This window comes from Spea bombifrons, chromosome 9, assembly GCF_027358695.1.
Source record: "Spea bombifrons isolate aSpeBom1 chromosome 9, aSpeBom1.2.pri, whole genome shotgun sequence".
In the NCBI taxonomy this organism is placed as follows: domain Eukaryota; kingdom Metazoa; phylum Chordata; class Amphibia; order Anura; family Pelobatidae; genus Spea; species Spea bombifrons.
In genome coordinates this window covers 23,397,101-23,412,847 of record NC_071095.1, presented here as the reverse complement: position 1 = coordinate 23,412,847, position 15,747 = coordinate 23,397,101, and the positions used below count along the sequence as shown (strand labels likewise).

Here is a 15,747-nt window from a genome sequence, read left to right as displayed (position 1 = left end):
TTAGCCTCTACTCTACATCTGCGGAAGGGTCTTCCTTATATCCACCACCCTCTCAGTAAAGTAAAGAAATATTTTTATCATTTACAGTATATTTTAAATGTATACTGTGTATGTACACGTTATTATGGGGTAGGTAAATAGCTATCTCTAGATTTAGATGTATTGACTGTAAGAAGCTCTGCAAAATTATATAACGGTATATAGTATGCTATATATATATATAATAATGGTATGTATTATACGAAATATATATATCATGGTATCTAATATACAATCCATAGATCAGCGCTCTTAGATCAAATAGGTTATAAACTTTGAAAACTACAGTGATAATATATCATATATATACCGTATTGGCTCGGATATAGGCTGCCCCCGTATATAGGCCGCACCCTAAAAGTTTGGTGCTTTTTTAAAGAAAGTTTTTTTCTTTAAAAAAGCACCAAAAAAACATGCTGCCACTCTGTCTCTCCCCCCCCCGAGATATGCTGCCACTGTCCCCCCTCCCGAGATATGCTACCACTGTCCTCCTCCCCCCCCGAGATATGCTGCCACTGTCCTGCTCCCCCCGAGATATGCTGCCACTCTGCCCCCCCCCGACTTACCAGAGCAGACTCCCGGGTGTCTTGCGGGGGACATCTACGCAATACGGATCTACTTAGCGGATGTGCCGGCACCGGAAGTTGTATACGCGTATTGCGTAGATGTCCCCCGCCGGCCCCGCAAGACACCCTGGAGTCTGCTCTGGTAAGTCTTGGGGGCAGAGGTAAAACGCATCGTGCGGACGGTCACCGGCTGCGGCGATGCGGGTAAACAACCTCCGCTGCCGGGACATCTGCACGATGTGCTTTAACAATCTCCCTTGCCGGGACTCCCCCCGTGGGAAGTGCTGGCAGGGGAGGCTGTCTGAGCGTATCCGAGAGTAGGATACAGGTCCCATGCACCGCTGCGGGGGATCTGTATCCTAACCCTGCTGCCTGCCCAGCGCCCGGGACTGCATTTGCTTTACTTAAAGTTTCTCCCTCTAAACGGCTTAATCTCCCCAACCGAGCCTGCTCCTCCTGCTGCGGACATTTCTGTCCATTTCTGGAGGGGTGCTGGCGTGGTGGCACCCCTCTGATGAACGGCACCCGGTGCGGACCGCTCCCCGCTAGGTACGCTATTGAAAATAAGTGTCCAGAGCATCTGTCTAAAGAAATCTCCTTTTTCTGAACCCCCCCCCAGCAATATAGGATTTGTGCGGCTACACTAAATGAGAGAGAAGAAACACAGCAAAAATGCTAAAACAGCCATTGTCAGGAAAGATACAAGAATTTATAAAAGAGCTTTGTCCTTAAGGGGTTAATATAGTAAACGATGCTGTGCGTGGAAAGCACATAATTCTAAAAGTACGTGGCCTTAACCCCTTCCGTATCGGCGTTCGCGCACTGCGTCTTTCCTTGAAGACCGCAGTATTATTTAAATATTTTAATTCTGTGCTCGTGATTCGCTTCAAATCGATCACGTGCATGGAATTGAGGGGGAGTGGCTGGTACGGATCGCTGGGGACACCCAGCAGTCAGTAGCAGCCACCCCTTGCGATCCCAGCGTCCATAGCGACGCTGGACCGCACATCTTCGATGACGTATCTAGTACGTTCCAGTCTGTGGGTGACACCCAACCAGGAAGTACCAGGTACGTCATCGGTACGGAAAGGGTTAAAGGAGTAGTTGCATAAAATAGCGGAGAATACAGCATTTATTTAATAAAGGTGAAAGTCATGAAATGCGGCCGAGTTGTGTTTCAGTCATTAACTCTTTCAGTTCTTCGCTGTGACATAAAGCACTCGATGCAGCGTTAGAGCCGCTTGGCATTGAGGGTTCAACACGTTCCTTCTTCTCTGTTCTCCAGGTCCTCGGCTTCATCGCCACAATATTTTTCGCCTTTGATTTCTACCTGATCTTCGACGACTTGACCAAGTTCCTTGAGAAAGGAGAGCCCACATGAGAGACGGAGGCGCAGAAATCAGACGGTACGTTGGAGTCCGATGCTCAGGGAGCCGGGACACTGCTTATAATATAACAAGAATACAACATGAATTAAATAGGACTCCCCCACTTTGGTCTCAAAGACTGAAGTACCAGTAATTCTTGCAGTTGGTTCCCGGAATTATTAAAGGGGTTAATGCATAGTCTAGTACCCAGAGCCGTAGCTAGCTCCTTTTGCACCCAAGGCAAGAATGGAAAATTGTGCCCCCAGCTATTTTTTTTTTTTTTTTTTTTTTTACAGAGGTTGTTTTATTTACACTGCTCTCACACACACCTGTCCATAAACACAGATACACATACATGTTGCCCTTACACATGACTGCCCATAAACACACACATACACAGACCAGCTTACAAGCATTCAAATATCTGCACTGCCCATACACACACTGTCCATACACATACCAGCTTACAAACACTTGCATGTATACGCACACACTGCCCTTTACACACACACTGTCCATACAGCTTACAAACACACACATATACACAGCCCTTTCTCCCCTTCCATCATCTTCTATCTTCCATGCTGTCATGGGAGTGCAAGGTCTGTCACTCCAGGCCTATGCTTTAGTCCTCCCTCATCACTATGCGCCGGTTATTGATGCAGAGCGTCGGGGGGACGTCGGGGGGCGGGGCATCATCTGCCGGAGCGTAGTGGTTAGGGAGAACGGAAGCCGAGGTCTGAATTGACAGACCTCGCGCTCCCTAATGTTGGGCCAGTTGGAGGGGGATTGTGATCTCCCCAACCAGTCCTGCTCATCGGGCACCTCCACCCCAGACCAGCACTGATGGTGCACGCTGATCATGGGGGCACCTGATGAGCAGGGCTGGTTGGGGAGAGCACAATCGTGCAGCTGCCTCGGCAGTCCCCTGAAGACCGGCCCAGGGTAGACGGTCCTTTCCGCTCGCCCCCTCCTCTATAGAATCGCTACAGTTTTTTAGGAGCTTTGTGGTTAATCATAATAGGTGGCAGGAATGAGATTCACCACGGGGCCCTGTTGAGCTGCGCCCAGAACGAGTGCCTCACTCTCTTCACCCTTCCTACGGCCCTGCTAGTACTTAGTAATATGCATCCGGTGCAGCGCAATGATCCTGTCTTCATCAGGGCTGTTTGCCTTCCCTGACATCCCCCCACCATGCACAGTTCTGGAACTGATGAGCTTTAATTATCCCGCAGAATCCTCCCAATGCATTCACACTGGGAACAAAGTACGGTACAGAGTATATTACGGGAGAGACAGCTGATATGTACGATGCGCTGAACAGTCAGGCAGACAAATTGTTAAAGGGGGCACTCCAGCCATCAAATGCACCTTAATGTGACACGTCATTTACTTACTGCCAGTGAGCTGCAGCTTCTCCCTAAGGTAAATAGAATAAGGCTCAGATTTAAAGAATGCATATGAAAGTACAAACATGTCTCATGATACGCTTTTTTCCCCCTCGTAGATGAAGAATTGGATTCAGACTCGGATTAAACGTGAACTTTACTGCATCTTTACTGCAACCATCTGGGGGGGGCTTTGGGTCGCTACAAGCGTTTGAACTCTCAAGGCTGAAGAAAACCGGATTCCGCTGCAATAGTTGGATGTGGAAGATACTGAAATTCTCGCGGGACCCCCGCTGGACGTGACAGCTACGTCCCACACACTGCAGCGGTAACCTGGGGATGGGACCAAATATTTAACCGTCACAGTATTCTGGAATTACTGCCTTTATGGTATTTTTGTCTTTAAAGCCATAATGTGCAAAGTCTGGGTCAGTGACCTGCTAGACAGAGGGGGGCTCATTTGCACTGATTATCTATAGCTGAAAAACAATCAAGGTTCCTAAAACCTCAAGCTCCCCCAATTCTGGCTGAGGATTCTGGGAGTTTTAGATAAAATGTATCTGCTGTCTGAACGCAGTATTACGGCTCTCACACAGATGGAATCGAGCAGGCGCAGTATCTGAGTCTGCAGCCATGGTGTATAAATCAGCTGGCCGAGAATACCATTTGCTTTGTATTTTAATATAATGTCACTTAACCCCTTCCAGTAAGCAACTGGGAGAATGAGGTACAAACGCAACAAACCGGCAGGAGATCAGAGTTTAAGGCAGTCGTCACACTCCAGGCGACAGCCCTGCTGTATGTAGGATGTTTAACTGACTACATACATCCAGGGCCGGCCCAAGACAAAATGCTGTCTGGGGCAAAGTTTAAATTGCCGCCTCCCCCCATTATCTACCCTTCCTCTCCCTCCCTCCATATTATCTACCCTTACCCCCCCCCCCCCCGCCTTGCAGAATGAATGCAGCTCCTCCAAATGCTCTGCACCGCTAGAAACATGAGATCTTTTCTCATAGCTGATAGTTATGGTTCAGTGAATAAAACCTGTGCTCTTCTGTCTACCATAAGATGAAGCACTTAAAGTCACTTAGTTCACACTGAACATAGCGAGTATGAGTGTTCCCTTTAAAAGATAATGCGTGTTAAACAGACACATGGCAGGAGTAGCACTTTATGGGGTTGAGGGTCATTCTCTACACCAGGCATTTACAACCATTTCTGCTTATCGATATATTATGCAGGATCCGCTCAGTAGGGTTGGCCCTGCACCATAGTTAGTTAAACTGGCAAGGCAGCATTCAGGAAAGCCATGTTAAATATGCATGATGCAGGGGAAGCTTGCCAGGGTTGGCCTTGGATCATGCATATTAAACATGGCTTTCCTGAATGCCATCTTGTCAATTTTACTAATCATGGTGCAGGGCCAGCCCTACTGAGATGCTCCTGCATGAGTCATAACCAGGAAAACTGCATTAAATATGCCTAATGCAGGGCTGGTTCAGCCATTCTTGTCGAGGCTAGCCTTGCATTATGCTTATAAAATCCATGTGACTTCTTTCACTATGCATGATGAAGGGTTGGCACTGGTAGACTTCTCCCTCATACATATGTAAAACACTGAACACATGGGTCTAGCCACTAAAGGGAGAGCTGTGGTTTCAGCTCCTTCACTTAAGTATGAAGGTCTGGCCCTGTGTGATGTATAATTAAGTCAGTGAGGCTTATTCAGTTTCTGCACATTGACTTATTTATTATACAGGGCTAGTGAATTAAGTTAAAAAGCACAATTGTCCCTTAATTGAATAAACCTCAGTGTTTAATTAAATCTGCGTGAAATGTACATGATACAGGGCCAACATTGACAAGAATGACTGAATTAACCCTGCACCATGCATATGTCATGTAGGTTTCTTGAAAGACTACTAGATAATTGCAATATTAAGCATAAATAGGTTTTCCCTGTACAGACATTACATAGGCATGATACAGGGCCAACCCTGGCAGGCTTCCCCTGTATCATGTCTATTTCAAGCAACTCACATTAAATAAAATATGCAGGGCTTTCTTTAGTCATCCCACCCCTCAGGCTGATCGGGGCTTCCACAGCGCTCAGCCGAGCGTAAACTCCCGGCAATGCTTTAGTTACCATAATAAAAAGCACTGTGTATACCTGCGGCGGGCGACGCGGCGTCTTTAACCGACGCGCTTCTGGCGGTTTGTATTTCAGGGTTTTCTGCACAAATTATGAACTGTATTGTCCCGTGTTGAGAAGTTTCACAAATTCTACCAACGGAACCATTTTCACCCCTTCTTATATTGTATTATTTTTGAAATAATTATCTTTGTACTTGGAACATTTTTAATTAAAAACTACAAAAAAACCTATAATGTATCCGTTTATTAAACACGATGCAGATCTTATCGGTGGGTTACAAGCAGTGTTCCCTCTAAGCTGTGCGCTTGTGCGCACGCACATAGCTTTAAGAGGGGAGCGCACACGAACAAAAATTGTGCGCACAACCAGTAGCGTACCGAACGGGGGGGGGGCGGTCTGCTACTGGTTGTGTGCACGGCACCCCTCTAGAGACGGACAGTAATGTCTGCCGCTAGAGGTGCAGGCTCGGTTAGAGGGAGATCAAGGAGATCCGCCAGTTGTCCGTTTTAGCGGAGAACTGGCGGAAGGACAAACTATCATTGTCTGGCCAGGCCTCCAAAAAGTGGAGAACCCAGGGAACATCCCAGAAGGACTCATAACGAGCCTTCGGCGGCCTAGAAAGCCGAATGCCACGGAGGAGACGACAGACGTAAGGATCCTTGCTGAACCAAGCCCTGCACTGGAATATGGGGCTGCCGAAATTGCAGACCGAAACAGATTAATGGTGCGGTAAAACCGCCGATTCAGGTGACATAAAGGGGATCAAGGTGTTGAGTCTAACACCAGCAACTCCAGGTGCCCCAAGCATGGAGAAAAGATTCTCTGGTGCCAGGAGCCCAGGATCCCCAGAGCAAATCTCGAGCCGACTCCGATAAGCCTGGCACGTGCCAGGATCCCCGGAAACTGACCAAGCCACCAGAATCAACCGACCCAAGCAAATCCCATGACGAGGGGAGGATCAGAGGATCCTCGCATGACCGTTCCAGCAGCAGTGGAAACCATGGCTGAGTCCGCCACAGGGGGGCTTTCAATAGGACCGAAACACCCTGACGACTGGCGGAATGGAGAGTCCGGAGGATCATGGCTTAGGGGCGAAATGCATAAGCTCCCCGGAGAGGCCACGTCTGCAAGAAGGCGCCCACCGCCGAAGACAGCGGATCCGGAAACCAACTGACGATTTGCCCTGGACGTGAACACGTCCAAGTGGAGTGGACCTCGACAATGGTGGAGAGATTGGAAAATGCTCGGGAGGAGATGCCAGTCGCTCGCGTCCCTCCAATGCCGGGAGAACCAATCCGCCACAATATTTTCCTTGCCGGGAAGGTGTGGTAACTTGTCTTGTCCCCATAAACAAAGGGATTAGGTTAAGGTGGGCGTTCTTAGAATCCTTCCCTCCCACAGTTCACTAAAGGAAGTGATGAAACGGGATGTGACGTCAAATGAAGGGTATATAATATAATACCACACATGGACTCCTTCACTTCTTTTTCCTTTTCCTCCATGGTGGATGTGGTGAGAGTCAGCTCCCGGCAGTGAGCTATTATCGGATCTGGAGGCTTAACATTGGGTGAGATCAAATTGTGTTGAAGGGAATTGTTATATGTATAGAGAGAGAGATAAAAAAGGGGTTGTTGTCCTGTGGGGTTTGGCTATGCGTGTGTATATGAGATAAATGTGTTTGCTGTGTTGTTACCTTATAATAAATACCTTTTAATGTAGACGAACCTTTGTGAGATATATTTTTATATTTGGTTTAAACACCACAGAAGGTATTTCGCTCGAATGGAAAAATGATTGTCCAGGCAGTACTGGTAAAGCTCCTCGCTGAGCCCCGTGATAAGCCTGGATCTCGAGCCTCCTAAACCTGTTGATGTAACGGACGGCGGAGACATTGTCCGTGCGCAGCACCAGAGAACAATGGATGACGCCTTCATGAAGCTGCGGACAGCAAAGGAGCCGGCGATAAGCACCAAGCGATTTATATGGAGATCGCATTCCTCCGTGGTCCAGGGACCCCCCCGTAGCCACGTCTCCGCAAACCGCCCCCAACCACACAAGCTTGCGTTGGAATCTAAGACAAAGTCTGGGCTTGACCCGAAAATGGCACGGCCGTTCCACGTGTCCATGTGCACCAACCACCAATTAAGTTCTAACCGAGCCTCGTCTGACAAGGTGTCAGCAACCATGCCGACGACGGACCCGCAGCCACTCACCTGAATACCCGCGGGTTGGTCCTCCACCGGGTCCACGCTGCAACTAGCGTGATCCTCACCTCCTTTTTCTCTGCTTCAGGAAGGAGGGGGCCGTGCACGCTCCTGATGACGTCGCCAGCCTGGCAGCATTCAAAAGGAACTGCTGGGCACTTGGTATATTTTCTCTGAGTGTTCCTTTGTGTTGCTGAGCTATTATTTTTTGTGACCCCTGCTTGTTTAACTGACTTTGATGAATTTCTGGATACCCTGACCCTGGCTTGTTTAACCAAATTGCTGTATTTCTGGATACCCTGACCCAGGCTTGAATACCAAATATTTACCTTACATTATACCAAGTCACACATGGAGCCCGCAAGCTTATCGGACGACATGTCTGCTCTCACCCAGCAGGTGTCTTAATTAACTCAGACCGCCCAAGACCTTCAGTCGAGCCAAATCCAGCTCCACCAACAGCTCCAACAACTACAGACGGCGCCTTCTGCTTCAGGGAATCCGCCTAGCGCTGTACCCCCGCCTGTTTCATTATCCCAGGAAGGGGCCATGGTGTTAGAACCCCAAGTGGTCCTCCCAGACAAGTTTGCAAGAGACAGAAAAAGATACCGTACCTTTATTACATCCTGCCAGATACTGTTCAACCTGAAACCACGTACATACGTCTCTGATTACGTCAAGATCCATACGGTCATTTCTCTACTCCAGGAGGAACCCCAACTATGGGCTCATTTACTGCATACCCAGAGTCCAGTCCTGGATTCTTGGGCTTCTTTTCGACGTGCACTGGATTCTATGTATGAAGATCCGTTAAGAATTCCACCTCTACCACTAATCTACAGGCCCTCAAACAAGGGCGCCGTCCGGTAGAGGAATATATCACGGAATTTCGCCGAATATTTCTAGAGACCACATGGAACGAATCTGCATTACTGGATCAATTTCGTCTGGGCTTATCTGACGCCCTTAAAGATGAGCTGGCACGAGTCGTTATTCCCAACTCCTTGGACGGCCTTACCCACTTGGCGCCCCAAATTGCCGCCTGAGAGAAAGAAAGGCTGAACGGGGTCCCACATTCATTACTCCAGGTTTCAGCCACTTCCCGGCACCGTGTCAACCTTCATGAGTACCCACTTCTACCGAGGAACCCATGCAGATTGGCCGTGTAAGAGGCCATTTGACACCCAAAGAGAAATCCAGATGCAGAATTTGTGCCTTTATTGCAGTAAACCGGGACATACAGTGACTGCTGTAACCGTTATTATGATGGTAAGAATATTTTCACCCAGAAAAGACTTATTTCACCCCACGTTTGCATGCCGCATTTATCCATTTCGCTTTCCTTGCAGTGGACTAAAGGGCCTATGCGCGATGATTGATTCAGGAGCAAGTGGATGTTTCTTGGATGTGGATCTAGCCAAGTCCTGGGCGATTCCTACACCATTGAAATCAAGCCCTATTCATATCCAACTGGTCGACGGCAGCCCCCTCACGTCGGGACCTATCCCCCAAGAGACAATTCCATTGATAGTTTCCATCAGTAACAAGCATCAGGAACTGCTACAATTTGATATCGTCCCTGCACCCACATTCCCTGTCATCCTGGGCCTCCCGTGGCTCCGAAGACACAATCCTGTTATCAATTGGGAGACCAGGACGTTGACCTTTCCATCATCATTTTGCACCAATAAATATTTATTTCCTCCAGTATTGTGTCTGACCACTGATTATTCCACCACCATTCCTTGTATCATCAATTTCTGGATGTATTTGAAAGGAAAAAAGCTGAGATATTGCCCCCGCAGAATACGCAGCGTGGTTGAATGGAAAACGGCCTTCAGATCTCGTTACGGTCATTCTGAGTATTTGGTCATGCCATTCGGACTATGTATTGCTCCTACAATGTTTCAATATTTTATAAATGATATTTTTCGGGACATCTTGGATAAATTCATCATTATTTACTTGGACGACATTCTTATTTATTCCTCCTCCCTGACTGCTCACCGCGAGCACGTCAAGATTGTACTTAACTGTCTCCGACAACACCAGGTATACGCCAAAGCAGAGAAATGTGTCTTCGAAACCTCTGCTGTGGAATTTTTGGGATTTATTCTATCCCCTAACTGTGTCAAGATGGATCCTAAAAAGGTGACAGCTATTTTATGATGGCCTCCGCCCTCTGACCGTAAGGGGGTCCAACGCTTTGTAGGATTTGCTAACTTTTACCGAAAATTCATCAGAGAAAATTCATCTAAGGTTATCCAGCCTATTACCGCACTTACCTCCAAACACTCTACTTTTCAATGGACTCCAGCTGAGCAAACCGCATTTGAGACATTACAGAAAAAATTTTCTACAGCTCCTATCACTTCCGGAACCTTCCAAACTCTACACTTTGGAAGTTGATGCTTCTGACACAGCGGTTGGAGCTGTTTTGTCTTAGCGCCAAGAGAGCGATGGTCAACTACACCCGGTGGCATTCTTCTCCTGGACGCTAAAGCCACCTGAATGGAATTACGAGGAGTGGAGACATCTCCTTGAAGGAGCATTTCACCCCATCATTGTGTTTACAGATCATAAAAATCTGGAATATCTGCGTTCTGCCAGACGTCTGCAACCCAGGCAGGCCAGATGGGCACTCTTCTTTTTACGTTTCTAGCTTCACATCACCTATCGCTCAGGATCCCGCAAAGGCAAGGCCGACGCATTATCACGCTTGTCAGATGAGGTCCTACCCACTACCGGTGATGTTGGCACCATTCTCCAACCTTATCACTTCTTGGCTTCCACACAATCCATCTGGGACATGCTACGTAACTACTCCTCTCCCTCCAACATACCCAGACGACCAACTCTATCCCGGCACCAAGGATTATACTACCACCATCAAAATATATATTTTCCGCCCGAAGTCCGCCTACAGATCCTTGAACTTCATCATAATATCACGGCTGCTGGGAATGGAGGTATTTGGGTCACCAAAGACCTTAAAAACGCTCCTTCTGGTGGCCTGATATCGAGCAAGACGTCCAATCGTATGTATCCTCCTGCGCTACATGTGCCAGGGTCAAAGACATGCATTCTAGACCCTCGTGTCTTCTTCAACCACTTCCAGTTCCAGAGAGACCTTGGGGAAACATTTCAATGGACTTTGTTACAGATTCACCTCCCTGATGAATGTACCACCCTGATGGTTGTTGTGGACCGTTTCTCCAAAATAGCACATTTCATATTGTATGCCGGGCTTCCTTCTGCTGTCGAGACGGCCACCCTATTCACTCATGAGATATTCAGGCTTCATGGATTGCCTGAGAATATTGTATTTGACAGAGGCACTCAATTCACCTCTAAATTCTGGAAAGCATTTTGCCAGGAACTTCCCATTCAATGTTGTCTCTCTACAGCCTTTCACCCACAAAGCAATGGTCAAACCGAGCGCACCAATCAAACCTTGGAGCAATATCCACGCTGTTTTTCCACTTACCTACAGGATGATTGGGCTCAATTTATCCCTCTCGCGGAGTTTGCTTATAATAATCATATTCACAGTTCCATTAAGATGTCTCCATTTTTTGCCGGTTATGGTTATAATCCCTCTACGCTCCTGGGGGCTCCTATCCGCAACACCGTTCCATCTGTCACACAACACGTGCAAAATCTACATGGTGATTCGCAACACACTGAGACAAGCACAACAACGCTATAAACAATATGGGGATGCCCATCGATCTCCAGCTCCCATTTACCAGGTGGGGGACAAAGTATGGCTATACACTAGACATCTCAAGGTATCCGGGCCTACGAAGAAGCTAGGACCAATATTTGTGGGTCCTTATTCCGTCTGCGAAATTATCTCCCCATTAGCCATCAAGTTACGTCTCCCACACACCATGAAAATTCACCCAGTGTTTCACGTATCTTTATTAAAGCCATGGGTTGAAAATCGATTTTCGGGACGACAGATTACTGCCCCGGAACCTGTTATTTTGGACGGCGCAGAAGAATGAGGTGGAGGAGGTATCGGATTCCTGAATCCATAAAGGGCAATTACAGTATCTCATTCACTGGAAAAGCTATGAGGCAGTGGATAGGTCATGGGAACTGGCGAGAGATGTGCTCCTGCTTTGGTTTGTGCTTTTCACTTCGGACATCCTGATCGTCCTAAACCTTTGTGTGTCCAGAGGCCTTGCCTTGGGGCGGGACCTGTCAGCAACCATGCCGACGACCGACCTGCAGCCACTCACCTGAATACCTGCGGGTCGGTCCCCCGCTGCGTCAACGCTGCAACTAGCTGGTGTGCGCAATCCCTGCCTACTTTTTCTCTGCTTAAGGAAGGAGGGGGCCACTCCTGCTTCTGGGCACTTGGTATATTTTCTCTCTGAGTGTTCCTGTATTTTGCTGAACTATTATTCGTTGTGACCCCTGCTTGTTTAACGGACTTTGCTGTATTTTTGGATACCTTGACCCAGGCTTGCATACCGTCCAATATTTACCTTACACAAGGAGATCATGGAGTCGTAGGAGGCCGACTCGCGGAGTTGCCGCGTCTTTATACGCTGGAGGGCCCTGTAGTGGAGCGGGCCCGGGCAGAGAGCCTGAATGGACGCAGAGAGAAGGCCTATCACCCTGGGCAGGTTTCTGAGAGAGACCAGCCCACAACGAAGTAACTTTCGAATCTCCTTCTTTATTACCAGAACCTTCTCGCAAGGCAATCTGAGGACCGACGCCACCAAATCCACCGTGAAACCAAGGAATTGAATGTTCTGTGTCGGGACCAAGACCGACTTGGCCTCGTTGATAACGAATCCCCAGTCCTGAAGAAGGAGAACCGTGAGGTAGGTATCGCGACGTAGGAACTCGACATCCTGAGGAGGATGTCGTCCAAGTAAATGATGGAGCAGATACCGCTCTCCCGAAGAAAATCCATGACCGGCTTCATTAGTTTGGGGAAGCACCATGGAGCGGAGCTGAGGATGAAAGGGAGGCAAGTGAATTGCCAGAGATGGCCATGCCAGCAAAATTGCAGAAACCCCCGATCGTCGCAAAGTACGGGAACCGTGAGGTAAGCGTCCTTGAGGTCGAGATGCGAGAACCCATCGTTCTCCCGGAGAAGATCGGGGAGGAGATGGATACCCTCCTTCTTGGAATGTCGGTACATAACGTACCGATTGAGCGTCTGGAGGTTGATGACGGGACGGAACTCCCCCTATTTCATGCGCACCAAGAAAATGTTGCTGAGAAACTGAGGGGGGGGAGTCAACCCTTTCTACGGAACCTTTTTCTAACAGAGAAGAGAGCTCGGAATGAACTAGGGACGCAGTGTCTCAAAATAACCTGGGAAGTGGAGGGGGAAAGCGTTGATGAGGAGAGGAAAGAAACTCCAGATGGAAACCCTCTACGGTTTGAAGTACCCAGGGATTCGACGTAAGGCACGACCACACATGGAAAAAATGGGCGAGGCGACCCGCGATAGGGATATGGGGAAGAATAGAAAAGAGCCTTACCTAAGGCTGATCTTCCTCGGGTGGATCCGCCTCTAGGAAATGGGAGCCGGAACTGGGACCGGTAGGTGGTGGAAGAGTCTGGAAATCAGGGTCTAGCGCCAAATGAGGCTGATCTGCTGGCTGCATGACCCCTCTGCCGACCAGCTCTGGTGGAAAAACGGTTCCCCGTATGGAAGACCCGTCTCATGTTGGTCTGAGCCTTGGTGATGTGAACATGTTGGCGTGTTGACTGAGGTCTTTAATAAACTTCTCGACGAAAAGTAAACCTTTGGCATCCACGCTCAATTCCTTGGTTGCTAACTCTGCCAGCTTGGCATCCAGTTTGAATAAAGCTGCCTTGCGTCGCTCCGTGGAGATAGCGCAATTGGCGTTGCCCAACAGACATAGAGCCCTCTGAGTCCAGTCACGGACCGAATGAGGATCCGAGAGGGAGCCGTCGGCTATGACCTCGTCCGCCATCTGGAAAACTTGTGTCAAGGGCCCCGAAACATCCAAGAGTTTATCTTGGGCCGAACGTGACCCCAGTTCAATGCCCTTACGAGGGTCTTTGCCGTTCTTGGTGAGGAACGTAACAAAAGTCTGATTGAACTCAGGGGTATTCAAAACTTTATCCTGGATGTTTGTTCGAGGACACACTGAACGGAGCCATTGACGAACCTCCTTATCCAGGGGAAGACAAAGCCAAAATCTCAAAACTTATGCAATTTGGGCCGAATGTGTCCACTCTGATGAGCGGAGGTGGTGCAGGGCTCTGGGATCTAACAGCAGAGTGCCGAAGTCATCTGTCACCTCTAAAGGCTGGTCAGGTGCGTTGGACGGGTTGAGCAAGGTCTTGGGCGGTTCGGGGACAAGGTCATGACCCCAGGTAGGAGAGGCTAAACCTGAGGAGCCCGTGCAGTACTCATCCAGGATCTCATATTCAGTGAGATCCTCAGTTGGGAAGACAATAGGAAGTACCGTACTGCGCACCTTCTTTAGCAGGACTTTACCCTTTCCTGACGTTCCATGTGCGATTGTGTGAGGCTGCCGTGCCCGTGGGAGAAGAAGAGCCGCCAGCTTCTGAATCCTCAACTCCAGTAGGAGAAGCGAGAGGTTGAGCAGAGCGAGAAGGTTGCAGCCCCTCAAGAGCGGCAGGGAGTGACGCAGCCAGGGCAGAGCGGAGCCAGGCCTGGATGGCGGCAGGGATTTGATTCTGGGAATCGTCAGCCATCTTACTCCTATATGTGTCTATTTGGAAGAACACAAAATAACAGGAGTGAGTAATAATTATGTCCTAATACTGGACAAAATGGGGATCACCCGTAAATTCAAATGGCATGGGAGGAGGGGACCACTTCAGTAGGTAGCAGGGGTTCACCCTATATAATGGCAGCAGGGGGTTCACCCTCGGTAGTAGGGAGTTAATTCTCAGCCAAGACAAAAGGGGTTCACCCATAGTAACAATATATTCAAGAAAAACCTAACGAGGGAAAAAACCCCATGAGGCAGACCAAGCCCCCAACCAAAAGGAAGAAAAATGGTGCGCATCGCGGTGAAGGCCGACGGGCACGAGCAAATGGCCCACAGCAAACCCCTCGCTGCGCGGGAAACAGAAATCGCGAGGGCAGAGAAGGAAACAAAAAAAACAGCGCGCGAGGCAGAGAAGGAGACAACGGAGGTGGACGCACGAGGAGCATCATGTGGCCACGGAGCAGCAGAGGAAAAGTGAATGGGTAATGGAAAAGGTAAGAAAAAAACTATGTAAGACAGGGAGGGAAAAAACCCAAGAGGGCAAAAATTAAACCTCCTAGCAAACACCAAAAAAACGATACATAAACAGGTGCAAAATAAATCCAAAGATAACTAAGAAAAACAAGGGAGATAAAACCTAAAACGATACACCCATAGTAAATAAAATAAAATAGACAACCACAAATAATCGTTACTAAAGCAATTATATATATATATATATATATATATAATGGAAGGTTCTCACCTGAAGGTTAAGCAGCAAAGAAAAAGGAGGAGTTTTCAGATGTGAAGGCTTTTATGGGCTGTTTCCTGTGTTCTGATTGGTTGTTTTCTTGTATTTTCTGTTAACTGTTTTGCTGCTGGAGGTTAACAGTAAAGAAGGTTTATGCAAAATACCAAGGAAGGAGCGAAGATAATGAGTTCTGTTTTAGAAAGATTAAGTTTCAGGTAGCGTTGTGACATCCATGAAGAAATACACAAGCAATTGGTAATACTGGACATGAGAGATGGAGAGAGATCAGGAGAAGATGATACTGGAGGCCAAATGAGTTGATTCATTTGCCAAGAGATGAAGTATAAAGAGACAACAGCCGAGGGCCAAGGACAGAACCTTGTGGGATGCCAACCGAGAGTGGAAGGGGTGATGATGTCTTGCCAGAGAAGCTGACAGAGAAGTAACGGTTAGACAGATATGAGGAGATCCAGGAGAGAGCTACATCTCGAATGCCTATAGAAGCAAGCGAGTGAAGAAGGTGGTGATCAACAGTATCAAAAGCAGCAGAAAGATCCA

The 15,747-nt window shown here is 48.1% G+C and overlaps 1 long non-coding RNA gene across 1 annotated transcript; it reads left to right on the top strand.

Moving 5' to 3' along the window:
- The first annotated feature begins 1,845 nt into the window (after positions 1-1,845).
- On the top strand, positions 1,846-3,538 carry LOC128505183 (uncharacterized). The gene is made up of 3 exons (XR_008355543.1): positions 1,846-2,011; positions 3,208-3,397; positions 3,480-3,538. It is a non-coding gene; the product is annotated as an uncharacterized LOC128505183 (long non-coding RNA).
- Positions 3,539-15,747: the final 12,209 nt, after the last annotated feature.